This window comes from Arachis ipaensis, chromosome B9 (genome assembly GCF_059453495.1).
Source record: "Arachis ipaensis isolate K30076 ecotype BB chromosome B9, ASM5945349v1, whole genome shotgun sequence".
Classification (NCBI taxonomy): Eukaryota; Viridiplantae; Streptophyta; class Magnoliopsida; order Fabales; family Fabaceae; genus Arachis; species Arachis ipaensis.
The window spans coordinates 37,889,663-37,910,696 of NC_142444.1; the positions used below are offsets into that span (position 1 = coordinate 37,889,663).

General features: G+C 39.8%; 1 non-coding gene across 1 annotated transcript; it reads left to right on the plus strand.

Annotated features, from left to right (window-relative positions):
• The first annotated feature begins 6,799 nt into the window (after positions 1–6,799).
• LOC148544341 (small nucleolar RNA R71) lies at positions 6,800–6,907 on the plus strand. The gene has a single exon (XR_015901527.1). It is a non-coding gene; the product is annotated as a small nucleolar RNA R71 (small nucleolar RNA).
• The last annotated feature ends 14,127 nt before the right edge of the window (positions 6,908–21,034 follow it).

Sequence of the window (21,034 nt, forward strand, 5' to 3'; positions counted from 1 at the left end):
GCTGGCGTTTAATGCCAGATTGGGCGTTAAACGCCCCAAGGGAGGAGTGCACGTTTCTGGTCTTGATCCCCTGCTGGCATGAAACGCCGGTTGAGCATTCAGCGCCCAGGGGGGTGTTGCCAACATTTTTCTTTTTAGCTCCAAACTCAGCCAAATTGTTCAGAATTTCACCTGAAATCATAAAAACACAAGAAAAACTCAAAGTAGTGTCCAAAGAGGATTTTTGCATCAAAATCAAGTAAAATTAAATGAAATCTAACTAAAAATAACTAGAAAAAGGATATAAGATGCTCACGCATCAATATGCATGATTTAAATCTCTCAAAGTTAACTGGTGCACGAAATTATTATCATCAATGGCACCAACAACTTGGTACGCACAATTGTAATCTCAACTCTTTATCACAACTCCGCACAACTAACCAGCAAGTGCACTGGGTCGTCCAAGTAATAAACCTTACGTGAGTAAGGGTCGATCCCACAGAGATTGTCGGCTTGAAGCAAGCTATGGTCATCTTGTAAATCTCAGTTAGGCAGATTCAAATGGTTATGGAGAATTGATAATTAAAAGATGAATAAAACATAAATAGGATAGAGATACTTATGTAATTCATTGGTGAGAATTCCAGATAAGCATATGAAGATGCTTTGTTCCTTCTGAACCTCTGCTTTCCTATTACCTTCTTTCAATCATTCATACTCCTTTCCATGGCAAGCTTATGTTGGGTTTCACCATTGTCAATGGCTACCTCCCGTCCTCTCAGTAAAAATGGTCCAAATACACTGTCACCGCACGGCTAATCAGCTGTTGGTTCTCGATCATGTTGGAATAGGATCCATTGATCATTTTGCGTCTGTCACTACGTCCAACACTCGCGAGTTTGAAGCTCGTCACAGTCATCCCTTCCCAGATCCTACTCGGAATACCATAGACAAGGTTTAGACTTTTTGGATCTCAAGAATGCTGCCAATTGATTCTAGCCTATACCACGAAGACTCTGATCTCATGGAATGGAAGGCTCGGTTGTCAAGCGAGGCAACCATGCGTCATGAACCAGGAGGCTAAGAGATACACACTCAAGTTATTGCAAGTAGAACGGAAGTGGTTGTCAGGCACGCGTTCATAGGTGAGAATGATGATGAGTGTCACAGATCATCACATTCGTCAGGTTGAAGAACGAGTGGATATCTTAGAACAGAAATAGGCTTGAGTTGAATAGAAAAACAATAGTACTTTGCATTAATTCATGAGGAACAACAAAGCTCCACACCTTAATCTATGCTGTGTAAAAACTCCACCATTGAAAATATAAAAATGATAATGGTGATCATTGGCTTCGGCCCCAGAGAGGGAACCAGAAGAACCTAGATAAAAATACAATAGCAAAAGGTCCTATTTATAGAGAACTAGTAGCCTAGGGTTTACAGAAATAAGTAATTAATGCAGAAATCTTCTTCCGGGCCCACTTGGTGTGTGCTTGGGCTGAGCATTGAAGCTTTCACATGTAGAGACTTTTCTTGGAGTTAAACGCCAGCTTTTGTGCCAGTTTGGGCGTTTAACTCCAGCTTTTCTGCCAATTCTGGCGTTTTTAACGCCAGAATTTTTATGCTGACTTGGAACGCCGGTTTGGGCCATCAAATCTCGAGCAAAGTATGAACTATTATATATTGTTGGAAAGCCCAGGATGTCTACTTTCCAACGCAATTGAGAGCGCGCCAATTGGGCTTTTTTAGCTCCAGAAAATCCGCTTCGAGTACACGGAGGTCAGAATCCAACAGCATCTGCAATCCCTTTTTAGCCTCTGAATCAGATTTTTGCTCAGGTCACTCAATTTCAGCCAGAAAATACCTGAAATCATAGAAAAATACACAAACTCATAGTAAAGTCCAGAAATGTGATTTTTATTTAAAAACTAATAAAAATATAATAAAAACTAACTAAAACATACTAAAAATAATGCCAAAAAGCGTATAAATTATCTGCTCATCACAACACCAAACTTAAATTGTTGCTTGTCCCCAAGCAACTGAAAATCAAATAGGATAAAAAGAAGAGAATATACTATAAATTCTAAAATATCAATGAAACTTAGCTCCAATTAGATGAGCGGGACTAGTAGCTTTTTGCCTCTGAACAGTTTTGGTATCTCACTTTATCCTTTGAAGTTCAGAATGATTGGCATCTATAGGAACTCAAAATTCAGATAGTGTTATTGATTCTCCTAGTTCAGTATGTTGATTCTTGAACACAGTTACTTTATGAGTCTTGGCCGTGACCCTAAGCATTTTGTTTTCCAGTATTACCACCGGATACATAAATGTCACAGACACATAACTGGGTGAACCTTTTCAGATTGTGACTCAGTTTTGCTAGAGTCCCCAATTAGAGGTGTCCAGAGCTCTTAAGCACACTCTTTTTTTTGCTTTGGACCACGACTTTAACCGCTTAGTCTCAAGCTTTTCACTTGACACCTTCACGCCACAAGCACATGGTTAGGGACAGCTTGGTTTAGTCGCTTAGGCCAGGATTTTATTCCTGTGGGCCCTCCTATCCACTAATGCTCAAAGCCTTGGATCCTTTTTATTTTACCCTTGCCTTTTGGTTTAAAGGGCTATTGGCTTTTTCTGCTTACTTTTTCTTTTTCTTTCTTTTTTCTTTTTTTCGCCAATTTTTTTCTCTTCTTCTTCTTCTTTTTTCCGCAAGCTTTTCACTGCTTTTTCTTGCTTCAAGAATTATTTTTATGATTTTTCAGATTATCAATAACATTTCTCCTTTTTCATCATTCTTTCAAGAGCCAACAATTTTAACATTCATAAACAACAAATTCAAAAAATATGCACTGTTCAAGCATTCATTCAGAAAACAAAAAGTATTGTCACCACATCAAAATAATTAAACTAGTTTCAAGGATGAATTCGAAATCATGTACTTCTTGTTCTTTTGTGATTAAAACATTTTTCTTTTAAGAAAGGTGATGGATTCATAGGACATTCATAGCTTTAAGACATAGACACTAAGACACTAATGATCATGTAATAAAGATACAAACATAGATAAACATAAAGCATAATTTTTGAAAAATAGAAAAATAAGAGCAAGGAGATTAAAGAACGGGTCCACCTTAGTGATGGCGGCTTGTTCTTCCTCTTGAAGATCTTATGGAGTGTTTGAGCTCCTCAATGTCTCTTCCTTGGCTTTATTGCTCCTCCCTCATGACTTTTTGGTCTTCTCTAATTTCATGGAGGAGGATGGAATGCTCTTGGTGCTCCACCCTTAGTTGTCCCATGTTGGAACTTAATTCTCCTAGGGAGGTGTTGATTTGCTCCCAATAGTTTTGTGGAGGAAAATGCATCCCTTGAGGCATCTCAGAGATTTCATGATGAGGAATTTCCTCATGCTCTTGTCCATGAGTGGGCTCTCTTGTTTGCTCCATCCTTTTCTTAGTGATGGGCTTGTCCTCATCAATGAGGATGTCTTCCTCTATGTCAATTCCAGCTGAATTGCAGATGTGACAAATGAGATGAGGGAAGGCTAACCTTGCCAAAGTAGAGGACTTGTCCGCCACTATGTCGAGTTCTAGGGATATAACCTCATGAACTTCTACTTCCTCTCCAATCATGATGCTATGGATCATGATAGCCCAGTCTATAGTAACTTCAGACCGGTTGCTAGTGGGAATGATTGAGCGTTGGATGAACTCCAACCATCCCCTAGCCACAGGCTTGAGGTCATGCCTTCTTAGTTGAACCGGCTTCCCTCTTGAATCTCTCTTCCATTGAGTGCCCTCTTCACAAATGTCTATCAGGACTTGGTCCAACCTTTGATCAAAGTTGACCATTCTAGTATAGGGGCGTGCATCTCCTTGCATCATGGGCAAGTTGAATGCCAACCTTATATTTTTCGAACTGAAATCTAAGCATTTCTCCCGAACCATTGTAAGCCAATTCTTAGGGTTCAGGTTCACACTTTGATCATGGTTCTTGGTGATCCATGCATTGGCATAGAACTCTTGAACCATTAAGATCCCGACTTATTGAATGGGGTTGGTGAGAATTTTCCAACCTTTTCTTCGAATCTCATGTCGGATCTCCGGATATTCACCCTTTTTGAGTTTGAAAGGGACCTCGGGGATCACCTTCTTCTTGGCCAAAACTTCATAGAAGTGGTCTTGATGCACTCTTGAGATGAATCTCTCCATCTCCCATGACTCGGAGGTGGAAGCTTTTGCCTTTCCTTTTCTCTTTCTAGAGGTTTCTCCGGCCTTAGGTGCCATAAATGGTTATGGAAAAATAAAAAGCAACGCTTTTACCACACCAAACTTAGAAGGTTTGCTCGTCCTCGAGCAAAAGAAGAAAGAAAGGAGTAGAAAAAGAAGAAATTAGAGGAGATGGAGAAGTGGGAGTGATTCGGCCAAGTGGGGAAAGAAGTGTTTGTGATGTGTGAAAATGAAGGAGGGATGAGGGGTTTATATAGGAGTGGAGAGAGGGGTAGGGTTCGGCCATGTGTGGGTGGGTTTGGGAGGGAAAGTGGTTTGAATTTGAATGGTGAGGTAGGTGGGGTTTTATGATGGATGAATGTGGATTGGTGAAGAGATTATGGAGAAAAGGGTAGGATTTGATAGGTGAGGGGTTTTTGGGGAAGAGGCATTGAGGTGATTGGTGAAGGGTGTTTGGGGAAGGGTGTTATGGAAATGTGTGAAGGAGAGAGAGAGAGATGAGGTAGGTGTGGATCCTGTGGGGTCCACAAATCCTTAGGTGTCAAGAATTTCTCATCCCTGCACCATGTTGGCGTGTAAACGCCCCTTCCTATGCCAATCCTGGCGTTAAACGCCAAGTTGCTGCCCATTTCTGGCGTTTAACGCCAGCTTTTCTCCCCTTTCTGGCGTTTAACGCCAGTTTTGTGCCTATTTCTGGCGTTAAACATCAGCTCTGTGCCCCTTTCTGGCGTTTAAACGCCAGTAAGCTTCTCTTCCAGGGTGTGCTATTTTTAATACTGCTTTTCATTCTATTTTTGCTTTTTTAGTTATTTTTGTGACTTCACATGATCATCAACCTACAGAAAATATAAAATAGCAATAAAAAATAAATAGATATAATAAAATTGGGTTGCCTCCCAACAAGCGCTTCTTTAATGTCAATAGCTTGACAGTGGGCTCTCATGGAGCCTCATAGATGTTCAGAGCCTAGTGTTGGCCTCCCAACACCAAACTTAGAGTTTGAATGTGGGGGGCTCTGTTTGACTCTGCATTGAGAGAAGCTTTTCATGCTTCCTCTCCATGGTTACAGAAGGAGAACCTTGAGTCTTAAACACAAGGGAGTCCTTATTCACTTGAAGGACCAATTCTCCTCTGTCAACATCGATCACAGCTTTTGCTGTGGCTAGAAAGGGTCTGCCAAGGATGATGGATTCATCCATATACTTCCCAGTGTCTAGGATTATGAAATCAGCAGGGATGTAGTGGTCTGCAACCTTTACCAAGACATCCTGTACAAGTCCATAAGCCTGTTTTCTTGAATTGTCTGCCATCTCTAGTGAGATTCTTGTAACTTGTACCTCAAGGATCCCTAGCTTCTACATTACAGAGAGAGTTATGAGGTTTATACTTGACCCCAGGTCACACAGAGCTTTCTCAAAGGTCATGGTGCCTATGGTACAAGGTATTGAGAACTTCCCAGGATCCTGTCTCTTCTAAGGTAATCTCTGCCAAGTCAAGTCATCCAGTTCTTTGGTGAGCAAGGGGGGTTCATCCTCCCAAGTCTCATTACCAAATAAGTTGGCATTTAGCTTCATGATTGCTCCAAGGTACTTAGCAACTTGCTCTTTAGTAATATCTTCATCCTCTTCAGAGGAAGAATACTCACCAGAGCTCATGAATGGCAGAAGTAAATTCAATGGAATCTCTATGGTCTGTGTATGAGCCTCAGATTCCCATGGTTCCTCATTAGGGAACTCTTTGGAGGCCAGTGGACGTCCATTGAGGTCTTCCTCAGTGGAGATCACTGCCTCTTCCTCCTCTCCAGGTTCGGCCATGTGGGTTATGTTGATGGCCTTGCACTCTCTTTTTGGATTCTCTTCTATATTGCTTGGGAGAGCACTAGGAGGGAGTTCAGTAACTTTCTTACTCAGCTGACCCACTTGTGCCTCCAAATTTCTAATGGAGGACCTTGTTTCAGTCATGAAACTTTGAGTGGTCTTAATTAAATCAGAGACTATGGTTGCTAAGTCAGAGTGGCTCTGCTTAGAATTCTCTGTCTGTTGCTGAGAAGATGATGGAAAAGGCTTGCTATTGCTAAACCTATTTCTTCCACCATTACTGTTGTTAAAGCCTTGTTGAGGCCTCTGTTGGTCCTTCCATGAGATATTTGGATGATTTCTCCATGAAGGATTATAGGTGTTTCCATAGGGTTCTCCCATGTAATTCACCTCTTCCATTGCTGGATTCTCAGGATCATAAGCTTCTTCTTCAGATGAGGCTTCTTTGATACTGCCTGTTGCTGCTTGTATGCCAGACAGACTCTGAGAAATCATATTGACTTGTTGAGTCAATATTTTGTTCTGAGCCAATATGGCATTCAGAGTATCAATCTCAAGAACTCCTTTCTTCTGATTTGTCCCATTATTCCCAGGATTCCTTTCAGAAGTGTACATGAATTGGTTATTTGCAACCATTTCAATGAGTTCCTGAGCTTCTGCAGGCGTCTTCTTCAGATGAAGAGATCCTCCGGCAGAGCTGTCCAATGACATCTTGGACAGTTTAGATAGACCATCATAGAAGATACCTATGATGCTCCATTCTGAAAGCATGTCAGAAGGACACCGTCTGATCAATTACTTGTATCTTTCCCAAGATTCATAGAGGGATTCACCTTCCTTCTGTCTGAAGGTTTGGACTTCCACTCTAAGCTTACTCAAATTTTGAGGTGGAAAGAACTTTGCCAAGAAGGCATTGACTAGCTTTTCCCAAGAGTTCAGGCTTTCTTTAGGTTGTGAGTCCAACCATGTTCTAGCTCTGTCTCTTACAGCAAAAGGGAAGAGCATAAGTCTGTAGACCTCAGGGTCAACCCCATTGGTATTAACAGTATCACAGATTTGCAAGAATTCAGCTAAGAACTGATGAGGATCTTCTAATGGAAGTCCATGAAACTTGCAATTCTGTTGCATTAGAGAAACTAATTGAGGCTTAAGCTCAAAGTTATTTGCTCCAATAGCAGGGATAGAGATGCTTCTTCCATAGAAGTCGGGAGTAGGTGCAGTAAAGTCACCAAGCACCTTCCTTGCATTGTTGGCATTGTTATTGTTTTCGGCTGCCATGGCTTCTTTTTGTTTGAAAATTTCTGTTAGGTCCTCTACAGAGAGTTGTACTTTAGCTTCTCTTAGCTTTCTCTTCAAGGTCCTTTCAGGTTCAGGATCAGCTTCAACAAGAATGCCTTTGTCCTTGCTCTTGCTCATATGAAAGAGAGGAGAAGAAAGTATGGAATCCTCTATGTCACAGTATAGGGATTTGTTGAGGTGTCAGAGGAAAAGAAGAGTAGAAGGAGGAGGTAGAGAGGAGAGAATTCGAACTTATAGAGAGAGAGTCCGAATTGCTGATAGTGGAGGAGTGTTTAGTCCTTAAATAGAAGGATGTGAGAAGAGGGGAAGAATTTTCGAAAACAAATTAAAAAGATTTTGAAATAATTAAAAAAATTTTCTTTTTTAAAAATGGTTGATGATTTTCGAAAATTGAAATTGAGAAAGTAGTTAACTGGTTTTGAAAAAAAGATTTTGAAATTAGAAATAAAAAAGATATGATTGAAAATAAATTTTGAAAAAGATGTGATTGAGAAGATATGATTGAGAAAATATGGTTTTCAAAAAGATATGATTGACAATCAATTAAAAAGATTTGATTTTTTTTTTAAAATTAATGACTTGGCTAACAAGAAATTTAAAAGATATGATTCTAAAATTCAAAATTGATCCTTTCTTAATAGGCAAGTAACAACTTGAAAATTTTGAATTAAATCATTAATTATAACAAGGATTTTCGAAAATAGTAAAAAAATAAAAAATGGAAAGAAATTGATTTTGAAAAGATATGATTGAAAAGATATGATTTGAAAAAGATTTGATTTTGAAAAAGTATGAAAATTTGAAAAAGATTTGATTTTGAAAAAGTATGAAAATTTGAAAAAGATTTGAATTAAAAACAAAATCTTCCCTCTAATGTCCTCCTGGCGTTAAATGCCCAGAATGGTATCCATTCTGGCGTTTAACGCCCAAAATACTACCCTTTTGGGCGTTTAACGCCTAGCCAGGTACCCTGGCTGGCGTTTAAACGCCAGTTTCCCTTCCTCATTGGGCGTTTTGAATGCCCAACTTTTTCTGTGTAATTCCTCTGCTGAATGTTCTGAATCTTCAATTCTCTGTATTATTGACTTGAAAAGACATAGTTTTTAAATTTTTTTTTTAATTTTTAGAGAATAATAACAAAATGAAACTAAATCATGAAGAACTAAGATCAAATAAACAATGCATGCAAGACACCAAATTTAGAAATTTTCATATTAGAGACAATAACAAATTTAGAATACATATGAGAAACAACAAAACACACAAAGTAAGAGAATTTAAAGATCAGAGCAAGGAAATCATCAAGAACAACTTGAAGATGAATGAAGAACATAATGCATATATTCGAAAAATGCAGGAAGAATAAAGACATGCAATTGACACCAAACTTAAAAATTGACACTAGACTCAAACAAGAAACACAAAATATTTTTGGTTTTAAAATTTTATTAATTTTTTTTGTAATTTTTCGAAAATTAATTGGAAAAAGAGAAAATAAGGTATTCAACATTTTTAATGAGAATTCCAGGAATCATGCAATGTTAGTCTAAAACTCCGGTCCAGGAATTAGACATGGCTTACTAGCCAGCCAAGCTTTCAGTGAAAGCTTCGGTCCAAAACACTAGACATGGCCAATGGCCAGCCAAGCTTTAGCAAATCATTACCTTCAACAGCAAAATTGATTGAAATCAACAAGCTCTTGTGATGATAAGTTGAAACCTCGGTCCAAAAGTTTAGACATGGTTTCACAACTAGCCAGACTTCAACAAATTATCATGAAACTCTAGAATTCATTCTTAAAAACTCCGAAGAACAGAATATTAATTTTTTTCTTTTTTTTTTTCGAAAATAAAAAGTAAAAAGCTTAAACATAAAATAAAATTACCTAATCTGAGCAACAAGATGAACCGTCAGTTGTCCAAACTCAAACAATCCCCGGCAATGGTGCCAAAAACTTGGTGCACGAAATTGTGATCATCAATGGCGCCAACAACATGGTACGCACAATTGTAATCTTAACTCTTTATTACAACTCCGCACAACTAACCAGCAAGTGCACTGAGTCGTCCAAGTAATAAACCTTACGTGAGTAAGGGTCGATCCCACAAAGATTGTCGGCTTGAAGCAAGCTATGGTCATCTTGTAAATCTCAGTCAGGCAGATTCAAATGGCTATGGAGAATTGATAATTAAAAGATGAATAAAACATAAATAGGATAGAGATACTTATGTAATTCATTGGTGAGAATTCCAGATAAGCGTATGAAGATGCTTTGTTCCTTCTGAACCTCTGCTTTCCTATTGCCTTCTTCCAATCATTCATACTCCTTTCCATGGCAAGCTTATGTTGGGTTTCACCATTGTCAATGGCTACCTCTCGTCCTCTCAGTGAAAATGGTCCAAATGCGCTGTCACCGCACGGCTAATCAGCTGTTGGTTCTCGATCATGTTGGAATAGGATCCATTGATCCTTTTGCAGAAATCTTCTTCCGGGACCACTTGGTGTGTGCTTGGGCTGAGCATTGAAGCTTTCACATATAAAGACTTTTCTTGGAGTTAAACGCCAGCTTTTGTGCCAGTTTGGGCGTTTAACTCCAGCTTTTCTGCCAGTTTTGGCGTTTTGACGCCAGAATTTTTATGCCAACTTGGAACGCCAGTTTGGGCCATCAAATCTCGAGCAAAGTATGGACTAGTATATATTGCTGGAAAGCCCAGGATGTCTACTTTCCAACGCAATTGAGAGCGAGCCAATTGAACTTCTGTAGCTCCAAAAAATTCGCTTCCAGTGAATGAAGGTCAGAATCCAACAGTATCTGCAGTCCTTTTTCAGCCTCTGAATCAGATTTTTGCTCAGGTCCCACAATTTCAGCCAGAAAATACCTGAAATTTCAGAAAAATACACAAACTCATAGTAAAGTCCAGAAATGTGATTTTTATTTAAAAACTAATAAAATATAATAAAAACTAACTAAAACATACTAAAAACATACTAAAAACAATGCTAAAAAGCATATAAATTATCCGCTCATCATTAACCAAAAGCAAGCAACAATCAGCTCAAACACAATCAATCCGACACTTGCAATCATGTCTAATCAACAGATATACTAACCTAAATCACTAAATAATACGAAATTAAAACTAAAAACAAATTGAAACACTAAGTCCTAAACTGAAAAGAAAACAGAAATTTGAAATAAGAACCTGAGCAAAATAAAGGGGGTGAAGGAATAGGAAAAGGAGTGCGTGGTGGTTGCGCGGTGCATTGAAACGGCAGAGCTATCACCGAAAGGAAGCTCGTGATAGGGTGCTGCAACAGGGTGGTGGTGGTTTTGTAGAAGAGAAGAGTGGAAGAGGGAGAATGGAGGAGAGAGAGAGATTGGCGGCGACGGTGGCGCTAGACTGAGTTGGGTTGTGGCAGTGTGGTAGCAGGATGAATGATTTGGTTAAATAAAATGAAAGAGGGGTGAAGAGAGAAGAAGGGTTCGCGACAGGGGGTTCAGGGTTTTTGAACCCATGCGTATGCATGTGTGAGGGGGTGTACACATCAATGAAGAGCTGGAGGCAGAGGTTGCGTACGCAAGCAGCCTATACTCGGAAGGTGCTCTCTGCATGGGGCCATTGCGTATGCGAACATGGGTCGCACATGCGTCTTGGGCCAAAATAGGGTGATGTGTATGCAGCAGAAGGGCCATATACGCATGCATTGCTGGATGCCTTTGGAACATGCATATGTGAAGGAATTGCTTACGCGAATAGATGGTTCGCGAAAGGTGAAGCGCTTACGCGAAAGCCCCATATGCAGATGGTACTCTCTGTTTGAAGGCAATGCGTATGCGGGCAACAACCGCATACGCGTCTTGAGCTAAAAAAATGTGTGTGCATACACAGGAATGTGGCCGCGTACGCGAGATCAGCAGGGAACAAAACTTTTGTTCCACCCTCCAAGAGGCTACCCTACACAAGATATTACCAATTTCTATGCTCTAAGGCCTAAAACAAGCGAAATAAAGTTCCTAAAGCAAATATCCACATAGACAAAAGGGAACTAAAAGAATCAAAGATCCAAACCAATCAAATTCCGGCAAATCTAAGCAAGTATTCAACATGAAAACAAAGAAAAATGGAAGATCATACAATGGTGGGGTGTTTCCCACCTACCACTTTTGTTTAACGGCCTTAAGTTGGACAGTCATGAGCTTAAGCTTCATCTCCTTGGGACATCCTCAAGGACATCTATCTTGCTCTCCTTGTTGCCTTCGGCAAGAGTGTCCTTCAATGGAAGATGCTTCCACTTGTTAATTGGACCACGATTAGTAGCGTTGTCTTCTTGATAATGTAGAAGTTGTGGAGCATCTTCATCTTCCTTACCAACTCCTTTGGTACTCAAACCTTTATTGACATAAATTCCCTCATCACCTCTAAAGTGGACTTAAACTATATGATCTTCAATGATGTCACAACCAAAAATGGAGTGCACCTCTAGTGGTTGCCTCATAGTTTCATCCAATTTGAACCTTACCACCTTTCTTTGGCTTCAAAAGAATATTTCCCAGAATAAGCATCCAATTTAAAGCGGGATGTCTTTAAGAATGGTCTCCCAAGTAAGATGGAAGATGGTCTATCCGAATCAATGGGAGGTGTCTCTAGGATATTGATGAATGGATTTTTGACGGTTTAAAATTTCTCAAATGAAATCTCGTCGAAGTATAGTTTCTAAACCAACACTAATCCCTTCATACAAAAATTTGTTTGTCACAAGTACAAATCCCTAATTATTCTAATAACCGGAGTATTCAAACCTCGGGTCATCTCTCAAAGAAATTCCAGGGTAGTGTTCTTGTTATTGGCTATGGACATGTATATTTTGGGGTTTTGAATAGAGAACAAGAAAAGTAAATGGTAAAGGAAATCAAATGACAAAAAGGTGTTGGCAAGGTTTGGTGGTCAAGGATCTCTATCCTTATCACTAACCACAATATGATAATTGCAAGGATCAATCCCACTAAGTCATCCTCTAACAAGTAAAGGAAAGTCAAATGAGCTATATCAATCCAGGTCCATAAGTCCTAGCTATTCACTAATTGAATTAATGAGAACTAGAGTCAATGGCTATCAACTATCAATCACTTGGACATTAGTAACTCAAGAATTCCTAAGTTACCTTCCCAAGCTAAGAACATAAAATTCTACTCTAACATCGTCTCAAGCATTTTGACAAACACTTGGAAGGCATAAAAAGAAAGCATAGTAAATTGACAACAAGAATGAAATCTAACAACAATTATTACAAAGAATTAACAACAACAATAAAAAAGAACATTATTGACATGAATTACCTCAAATTGAATTGAAAGAAAATAAAAGGAACAAGAGTGGATCAACAACAAGTATGGAAACAAAGTAGAAGAAATTACAACAAAAGAATAGAAGAACAAAAAATTGAGAGGTAGAAGTAGAAGAGAGCATGAATTAAAACCTAGATCTAAGATTATTGAACTAAACCTAATCCTAATTCCTAGAGAGAAGTGAGAGCTTCTCTCTCTAAAACTAACTAAAAGTATTAACTAAGCTAAACTATGTGGAAAATGATGGAATCCCCCTTTGCTCTTCAATCCTTGATTTTTAAAGCATTTTGGCGCCAAAGTTGGTTACAAAATGGGCCCCACAGCTTCTCAGAATTCGCTGGGCACTTTTTCCTCTTAAAAATCATGTGCGGCCACTGACGCGTACGCATACAGCACGCGTGCGCGTCCCTTGAGTTTTCGCGATCCACGCGTGCGCGTCCATGAGCTCATCCAATTCTTTGGCTTTTCCATGTGTTCTCCATTTTGCATGCTTTTCTCTTCACTCCTTTAATCCATTCCTAGCCTTTTCAACCTGAAATTACTAGCAAACACATCAAGGCATCTAGTGGAATCAAAGGTGAATTAAAATCATCAAATTAAAGGTCTAAAAGCATGTTTTCACACTTAAGCACAAATTAAGGGAGAATCACAAAACCATGCTATTTCATTGAATAAATGTGAGAAAAGATTGATAAAATACTCTATCTTCTCCTTGTGGGTACACAACTCCTTAAGAAATTTAGCATATTTCAAAACTTGATGTATGGCGTCAAAGAGTGGAATAGTTACCTCAACATTCTTGAAAAGTTGCACCATATTAGGATCAAGCTCCTCATACTTCTTGGCCTTCTTGGTTACCATGGGGAAGGGTATAGGAGTTTGTTCTTCTAAGATGTTCTTCCTCTTTGGTTCCTTGGCCTTCAATTATTCTTCCTCTTCCCTTACAACTTCCTCCATTTTATCCTCATTTAATTCCACCGTTCCATCAACTTCTACATTGGGGACATCCTCCTTCAAAATGATAAGCTTGGGCTCAACGTCCTCAAGTGTTGTACTGCTTCTTAAGGTAATTGCATTGATGCTACCTTTAGGGTTTGTGATAGGTTGAGAAGGAAGGGTAGAAGAGCTACAAGATTGGGAGGTGTTGGTATTGTTAGTGGGAGGATGCAAGGATATCCTAGAGAGCATCTCGACTATTTGGTTGGTTAAATTCCCTACTTGGGTGCTAAGGTTCCTATTGTTTTCTTCACTTTTCTCCATAATAGACCGAAGCCTCTCTTGTTCTTGAAAGAATGGACGGAAAGCGTCTTCATTGGGTTGATTTGAGGAAGAGGAAGAGGGTTGATTGGCGAGGGCTTATTGTCTTTGATGTGGTGATTGGTATCTTTGGTTACTGGGTTGGTTTTAATATGAGTGTTGAAATGGTTGATTATGGTGATTTTGGTTGCCTTGGTACGAGTTGTTGTGGAATGGTGGTTGAGAAAAAGGTTAGTAATTATTTTGGTATTGAGAAGGAGGGTTACCTTGATTCCACCTTTGATTGTGGTTGCTTCCTTGAGAGTTATCCCGCCAGTCTTGACTATAGTTGTTACCATGAGAGTAATTGCATTGATTTTGAGGGTGGTAGGAAGAACGGTTGTTGTAGTTGTTGGCTACAGCAAGAGTAGTGTAGTCTCCTTGGACTTGAGGAAATTGATTGGTGTGGTGATGAGAGAACTTTTGCGTGGTCTAGAAATTTGCGGATAAATCCTCGTTGCAAGTATAGTTTCTAAACCTTCAAAAGTCCTTTCATACAAACGTTTTGGTTGTCACAAGTAACAAACCCCTTTAAAAATTGTTAACCGAGTATTTAAACCTCGGGTCGTCTTCTCAAGGAACTGCAAGGGAGTATGTTCTTATTATTGGCTATAAAGGTTGTAATCGGGGTTTAGAAGGAGAGAAGCAAGTGATTTAAATGACCAGTAAAGTAGATGGCAATTAAAATAAATAAATACTGTAAAGCAAACTTCTGGCAAGGTAAGAGAAATTGGAAGTCCAACTTAGTTATATCTCTCAGCAATAATGAAAGTTGAATCTAAATTCCACTTAGTTAACCTTTACTAAAGCAAAGGAAAGTCAAGGGACTAATTAGTTTGACCTTCGAATCCTATTTATTTCCTAAGAAAAAGTTGGGATTATTGAAGTTCAGTTTAATTAGCAAGATAACGATTATCAATTATGCTGAGTTTGACAACTGTTGAGTTACTGATTTCTTAACCAAGACCAAAAAGGAAAAAAGTAAATTGCTGGAATAAAATGTCTTTAGATCGGAAACAGTGATAACATAAAGTAAAAAGAGCAATCATAAATTGAAAATACCTCAAATATCATTAATTCAAATAATAATCTATAATATGGGATAATTCATAAATTCAATTATAAAAGTAATTAATCAACTCAAGTGCTGGAATAGATAAATAAAAGTGAAAAGGGAAGCTTAAAACAAAGAAACATAAAACCTGGATCGAGAGTCACTCTTACAAACTAAGAGAAGTCCTAAATCCTAAGAGAGAGAGGAGAGAACCTCTCTCAAACAAAACCTAAATCATGGAAAGTAGTAAAAATGCGAGCTCCTTTCTGAATGGATGCATTCCCCCACTTTATAACCTCTAATCTGTGTGTTCTGTACTTGGATCTGGGCCAAAAGGGCTTCAGAAATCGCTGGGGGCGTATTCTGTAAATTCTGATACGTGGCCTCTGTCACGCGTCCGCGTGGGTCACGCGGTCGCATCATCTGGAGCTTTTCCTTGCCATGCAATCGCGTCAGTCACGCGTCCGCATCGAATGCGCTATGCTCAAGTCGCGCGGCCGCGTCAGTCATGCGGCCGCGTCGCTGCTTCTTCGCTCCTAGCACGCGATCGCGTCGTCCATGCGATCGCGTGGATGCCAGTTTCTGCAAAACTCCGTTTCGCACTTTCCTTCCATTTTTGTACGTTTTCTTTTCCATCCTTTAAGTCATTCTGTCTTAGAAAATATGAAACTACTCAACACACTAATCACGGCATCGAATGGAAATAAAGGTAATTAAAATAATTCATTTTAAAGCTTAGGAACATGTTTTTCACATACATCACATAATAAGGAAGGGAAAGTAAAATCATGCAATTAATATGAATAAGTGGGTGAAGGATTGAATAAATCACTCAAACTAAGCACAAAATAACTCATGAAATATGGGTTTATCAACTTCCCCACACTTAAACAATAGCATGTCCTCATGCTAAATCCAAGGTAAAGAATAAGGTAAGGTTAAAGTGGTGGAATGTTATGCAATGCAACCTATTCTAAATGCATCTACCTAAATGAGTCATGCAATTCTAATTTATCCACTCATATATAAAGCTTACATGTAATCAAATTAATTCACATTCTCAAGGAGTTATATATATATATATATATAGCCATCCCTTAAATAATAAAGCATTTTAGCAAATGAGATGGGAAATAAAAATATTGTACAAACTTGCAAAACAATTAGTAAATTAAGCACAGATATATGTTGATAAGTTATTGAACCCTCATTGGATTTTGTGTTTACCCTCTAGTCACTCAGTGTTTATTGGGTTTATGCACTCTACTTTTCTTTTTATTCTTACTTTCTATAACTTTGTTCTTCATCTAACCAATCAACAATTATAGAGTACAGTCATACTAAAAGTCATGAGGTCTTTAATTAAGGTTGTAATGGGGCCAAGGTAAAGGTAAGGATATATGTATAAGGCTAAGTGAGCTAATAAGTGAATCCTTAATTAGACTAAAATCTCACCTAACATACATATTTAGTAGAACAAGCTTCTTTACCAATTTTCCCATATTATCCCACTTGTTGTTACATGCTCATGTTTCAATTTTATTTTATTTTTTTTTTATCCCATGTGCATTGCTTTTATTTTGCATTTGGGAATTCTTTTGTATCCCCTTTTATTAAATGCTGAAAAATAACTTTCTCTCTTTTTTTTTTAATGCACATGGTAATTGAATCACTTTGATTTCTCATGAGCATGCTTCCCAAATTTTCTGAGTTATTTTATTTCTTTCAACTTTTCTACCTTTTGTTTCTATCATCCATGTTCCCAATAGGTTTTTCACATTTTAATCTATTCATAATTTTCTATCTTAAGCTATCCAAGGATTCAACTTGGAATTTTATTTTGTTTTTCTGCTTAAGGCTAGTAGTGTGGCTAAATAGAATAAAAGGGATTTTAAAGGCTCAAGGGGGCTAACAAGGGTGATGTAAAAGGTAGGTTATTTTGGGGTAAGTGAGCTAAAATCAAATGATGGCCTCAATCATTCTTTTGGTATGTATCTATATCCTATATTCTATATTCTATAATTGGACATATAGATTAAAGCAAAGTAAAGAACATCAGAATAAAAAGAAGCGAAACACACAGGAATGAAATTATGGTTTGAATGCAACCATACAATTAAGCTCAAGACTCACAGATCATTCATATATGTTATGCAGGTTTAGTTAAAAATTCCCATTATTCTCATAAAAAAAATTTATTTAGGGTAGCCTTTAAAGTTTTAATGTTCCTCCTTGATGAAATGTTGTCAACTTAACTATATGATGTAATACTATATATACAAGGTTTATGGATTTAAATCTGTTATGTTCAATTTCCTAGCTTACTTCCTTTTTATATTTTTCAATTTAACTATGCTATCTTATGCTAAAAAGGGTAAACTATACTAATTAATCCACTAATAAGTCAGAATTGCAAACTAAACCGAATAACTAAAAATATGAACTAAAAATGCAAAATGCGGAAATAGAGTAAAAATACATAAAAGTAGCAATGTATAAGTACTCAGAAAATAACAGTAAAAAGAAAAATACAGAAAAATATCCAAAATAAGAGGAAAAAAGAGATGTAGTGGTTCACCAAAATAAAATTCCAGAGATGGCGACCTCCCCACACTTAAAATGAAGTATTGTCCCTGATGCTCAGTCAAGCCGAGTGTGAAGGGGTGTCATCACTGGTAGGGATGGTAGCTGGAGGCTCTGTGGTGGTGGTGGGCTGAGGGTTTGGCTGCTGTAGAGGCGGTGCTGACTGGATCAGGATCTCCGGATCTGCAGCCTCGATCTGATGCGTAACCTCCTGATGTGGTGCAGCCTGCTCTGTGCCTGCCTGCGGATGGGTCTCCTCCTGGAGGTGAGTCTCCTCCTCGTGCTCATCCTCCTCCTCCTCTGATGGTGTGTCGAGTTCGGAGGGGATGTCACCACCCTGTCGAATCATCAGCTTCAGATGCGAATAGCGTCGCTGGCTGCGACGCTCCAATCTCTCATACCGGCGCCGGTTATGGCGCTCCATCTGATCAAGCTGTTGGAATAGGTGGTGCACGAGGCGGTATACGGGCTCAGAGGCAGGTGGAGGTGCAGTGGATGTAGCATGGGTAGCACGGGCAGCCGTGGATGAAGAAGGTTCAGCAGACGGTGGGGCTGTCTCATCAGTAGCAGGGAAGGGTGGTGGTCTGGAGCCCAAAGCTAGGAAGTTCCTGCTGTGAGGAATGATCTTCCTGCAGTCCGTCGCTGGTGGTCTCTCATCGGCATCCTCCCATGGCACGTCAGCTCAACGGCCTAGCTGTGTAACCAGATACGGAAAAGGGAGGGTGCCTCGGAGGTGGACCCTGGCCATATAATGCTGGATAAAGCGTGGTAGATAAAGGTCCTTACCCTCCATCACACACCATAGGAGGGTGATCATAGCAGCCGGGATCTCCGTCTCATGAGTACTTGGCATCACATAATTACTCAAGATCTGGTGCCATAACCGAGTCTCATCATTTAAGTATGCCCTCTTGATCCATCTAGGCATGGTGGTGTCCTGACCCATCTCCCAAGGAACAGTCGGGTCGAGAGCTATCCGTGCCTTTACAGCATCCCAATCAAACTGCATCAGGCGCATGTCCTCCTCAGCCTTTGTATAACCATCAGGCGGATCGGACTTGGCTGGGAGCCGGAGAATGTCCTCTATGGCCTCCTCAGTGACCAGAATCTGCTTTCCTCTCAGGTTCACTGCATCGAGGGTGGTGATGTAGTAGTTGCAGTAGAATTCCCGGACCCAAGATGCATTGACCTCTGTCAGTGCTCTCTCCAGAAAGAACCAGCCTCTTTGCTTGATTTGCTCAGTGGTGTACTGCTGGAGTGCTTCTGGAATCCGTAGAGTTCTCTCCAGGTATAGATTCCTGGAGTTTGCAAATGCCGGATACTTCAGCTCGCAGTATCGGTTTGCAAATTTTGTTGAATCATTTGCAGGGAGCAGCTGGTCAGCTTTTTCCTGTTGTGTAAAGTTCTTCTCCCGCCATGAGGAATCATGCATTAGGTCAATGATAGACCGGGAGGAATCTCCTCTCTTGCACTTGCCAGTAGCCTTGCCTTTTCCTTTCCTCTGTGAGGCAGACATCCTGAAAAATGGGAAACCAGGATATGGATAAAAATAAGGAAGCAAATAGGAAATTAAACAAAGAAAACTCAAAGCGGCAAAGGAGAATTAGAATGAGGTAAATGAGTCAAGTAAATGTGTATTAAGGATTGTTTAGTAGTTTAAAATTTGGAAAGGAAGAATATACAATCCAAAATGTATCAGAATTCAAGTTAAATAGAAAAATTGTCATTATGCCATGGTTAGAAGGTTAGAGGAAAGTGAAAAATCAGAAAAGAGATTTTAAAAGGTTAGTATGGTTAGATTTTTAAAAAGAAGTTAGTAAATTAAAATTAGTGAAGCAGTAAAATGTGGGTTAAAGTAAGTAGCATAAAGAAAATATTCCATGTAACAAGGACTCACAATTATGACTAAAAATAACTCAAAACCTAACAAGGAAAACAGGGTGATGTTGATTCTAATAGATATAAAGAAAGCAAGAATTGGAATCAGAATATCACAGATGCAGTTTATAAACCAGGAAATCAAAGAGGATAAGAAAGTCTGCCGTAGCATTCATGAAACGGTTTGGTTAAGGCAGAGGACAACAGAGTTTAGATTGCCAAACCAAAACATGAATGAAAACAATTCACAAAAAATTTGGGCAGCATTCCGGCTAAAATTGGATTGTCCCGGAAAATAAACAGCAAACAAGGCAGATCATATGAATTAAAAAAACTTGCTGCAGTTACCTATAATTAATAGAAACATGGAAATTCAGAGTAACAAGCAGCAAATGCAGGAAATCATAGCATATGAACAAGGTGACAGGAACAGCAGAATTACAGTTTTGATGAAACAGAAACATGAACAGTGCAAGTAAACAGACCTAAATCCACTAACCACAGCCTAATCTACCTAACAACCTAAAATCCACTACAACATGCATATCTAGCTATCCTAAACATGAACATAAACGGAAAAAAAAAAAAGAAAAACTACGAACGGATAAAAGGGCTTGCGTGCTGCGGAACCTAGAAAGCGGAATAAAGAGAATAGGCAGGAAGGTGTTTGGGTGGTGGTGATGGTGGCGTCCGGTGGTTGGCACGGTGGCTGGCGGTGACGTCCGGCGCGGCGGTTGCTGCTGTTAGGGGGTAGGGGCTTTGGGAAGGGTAATGGGTGAAATAGGGGAGGGGGTTGGATAGGGGAGAGGGGGGTGGCGCGGCTGGGATGGCCGGCGGTGGTGGGTGGTGGTTCACAGAGGGCAGTGGCAGTGGGTTGGGGAAGAAGAGAGGGAGAAGAGGGTTAGGGGGGCTGCGCGACTGATAGGGTTTGCGTGGCTGGGGGGTTATATTTTCAAATCCACGCGATCGCGTGGGGACGCGGTCGCGTGGTGTGGGTGATAATGGGGTGACGCGATCGCATGGGTCGCGCGATCGCATGAAAGGGGTGGAAGAGGGGATGACGCGATCGCGTGGGTCGCGCGATTGCGTCGCTGGAAATTGTGCTAAACGCATGACTCCAGCACCGTTTCAGCTTAACTCTCTGTCTCCTTCTGGGGTGATGTGCAATCCATGCGATGCGATCGCGTCGCTCACGCGGTCGCATGGGATTGGTATTGTGTAAGTGACGCGATCGCATGGGGCATGCGATCGCGTGGGCCAATTTGTACAAAACGCACAAGGGCCGCACGATTCCAGCCTAACTTTCTGGACGTTGGATATTTACGCCGATCTCCAGGTCACGCGGCCGCGTGGATGACGCGGTCGCGTGGATAGTGTTTTCGCAATATGACGCGATCGCATGGGGCATGCGGTCGCGTCGTGCATCCCTTTTTTTTTAATCTGAGATAAATGCAGAATGCAATGATTAATATGAATGCTATGCATGATTCCAGGTTCAATAAAGTAAAATAAAAAGAAAATAAAAATGAAAGCAATTAACAAG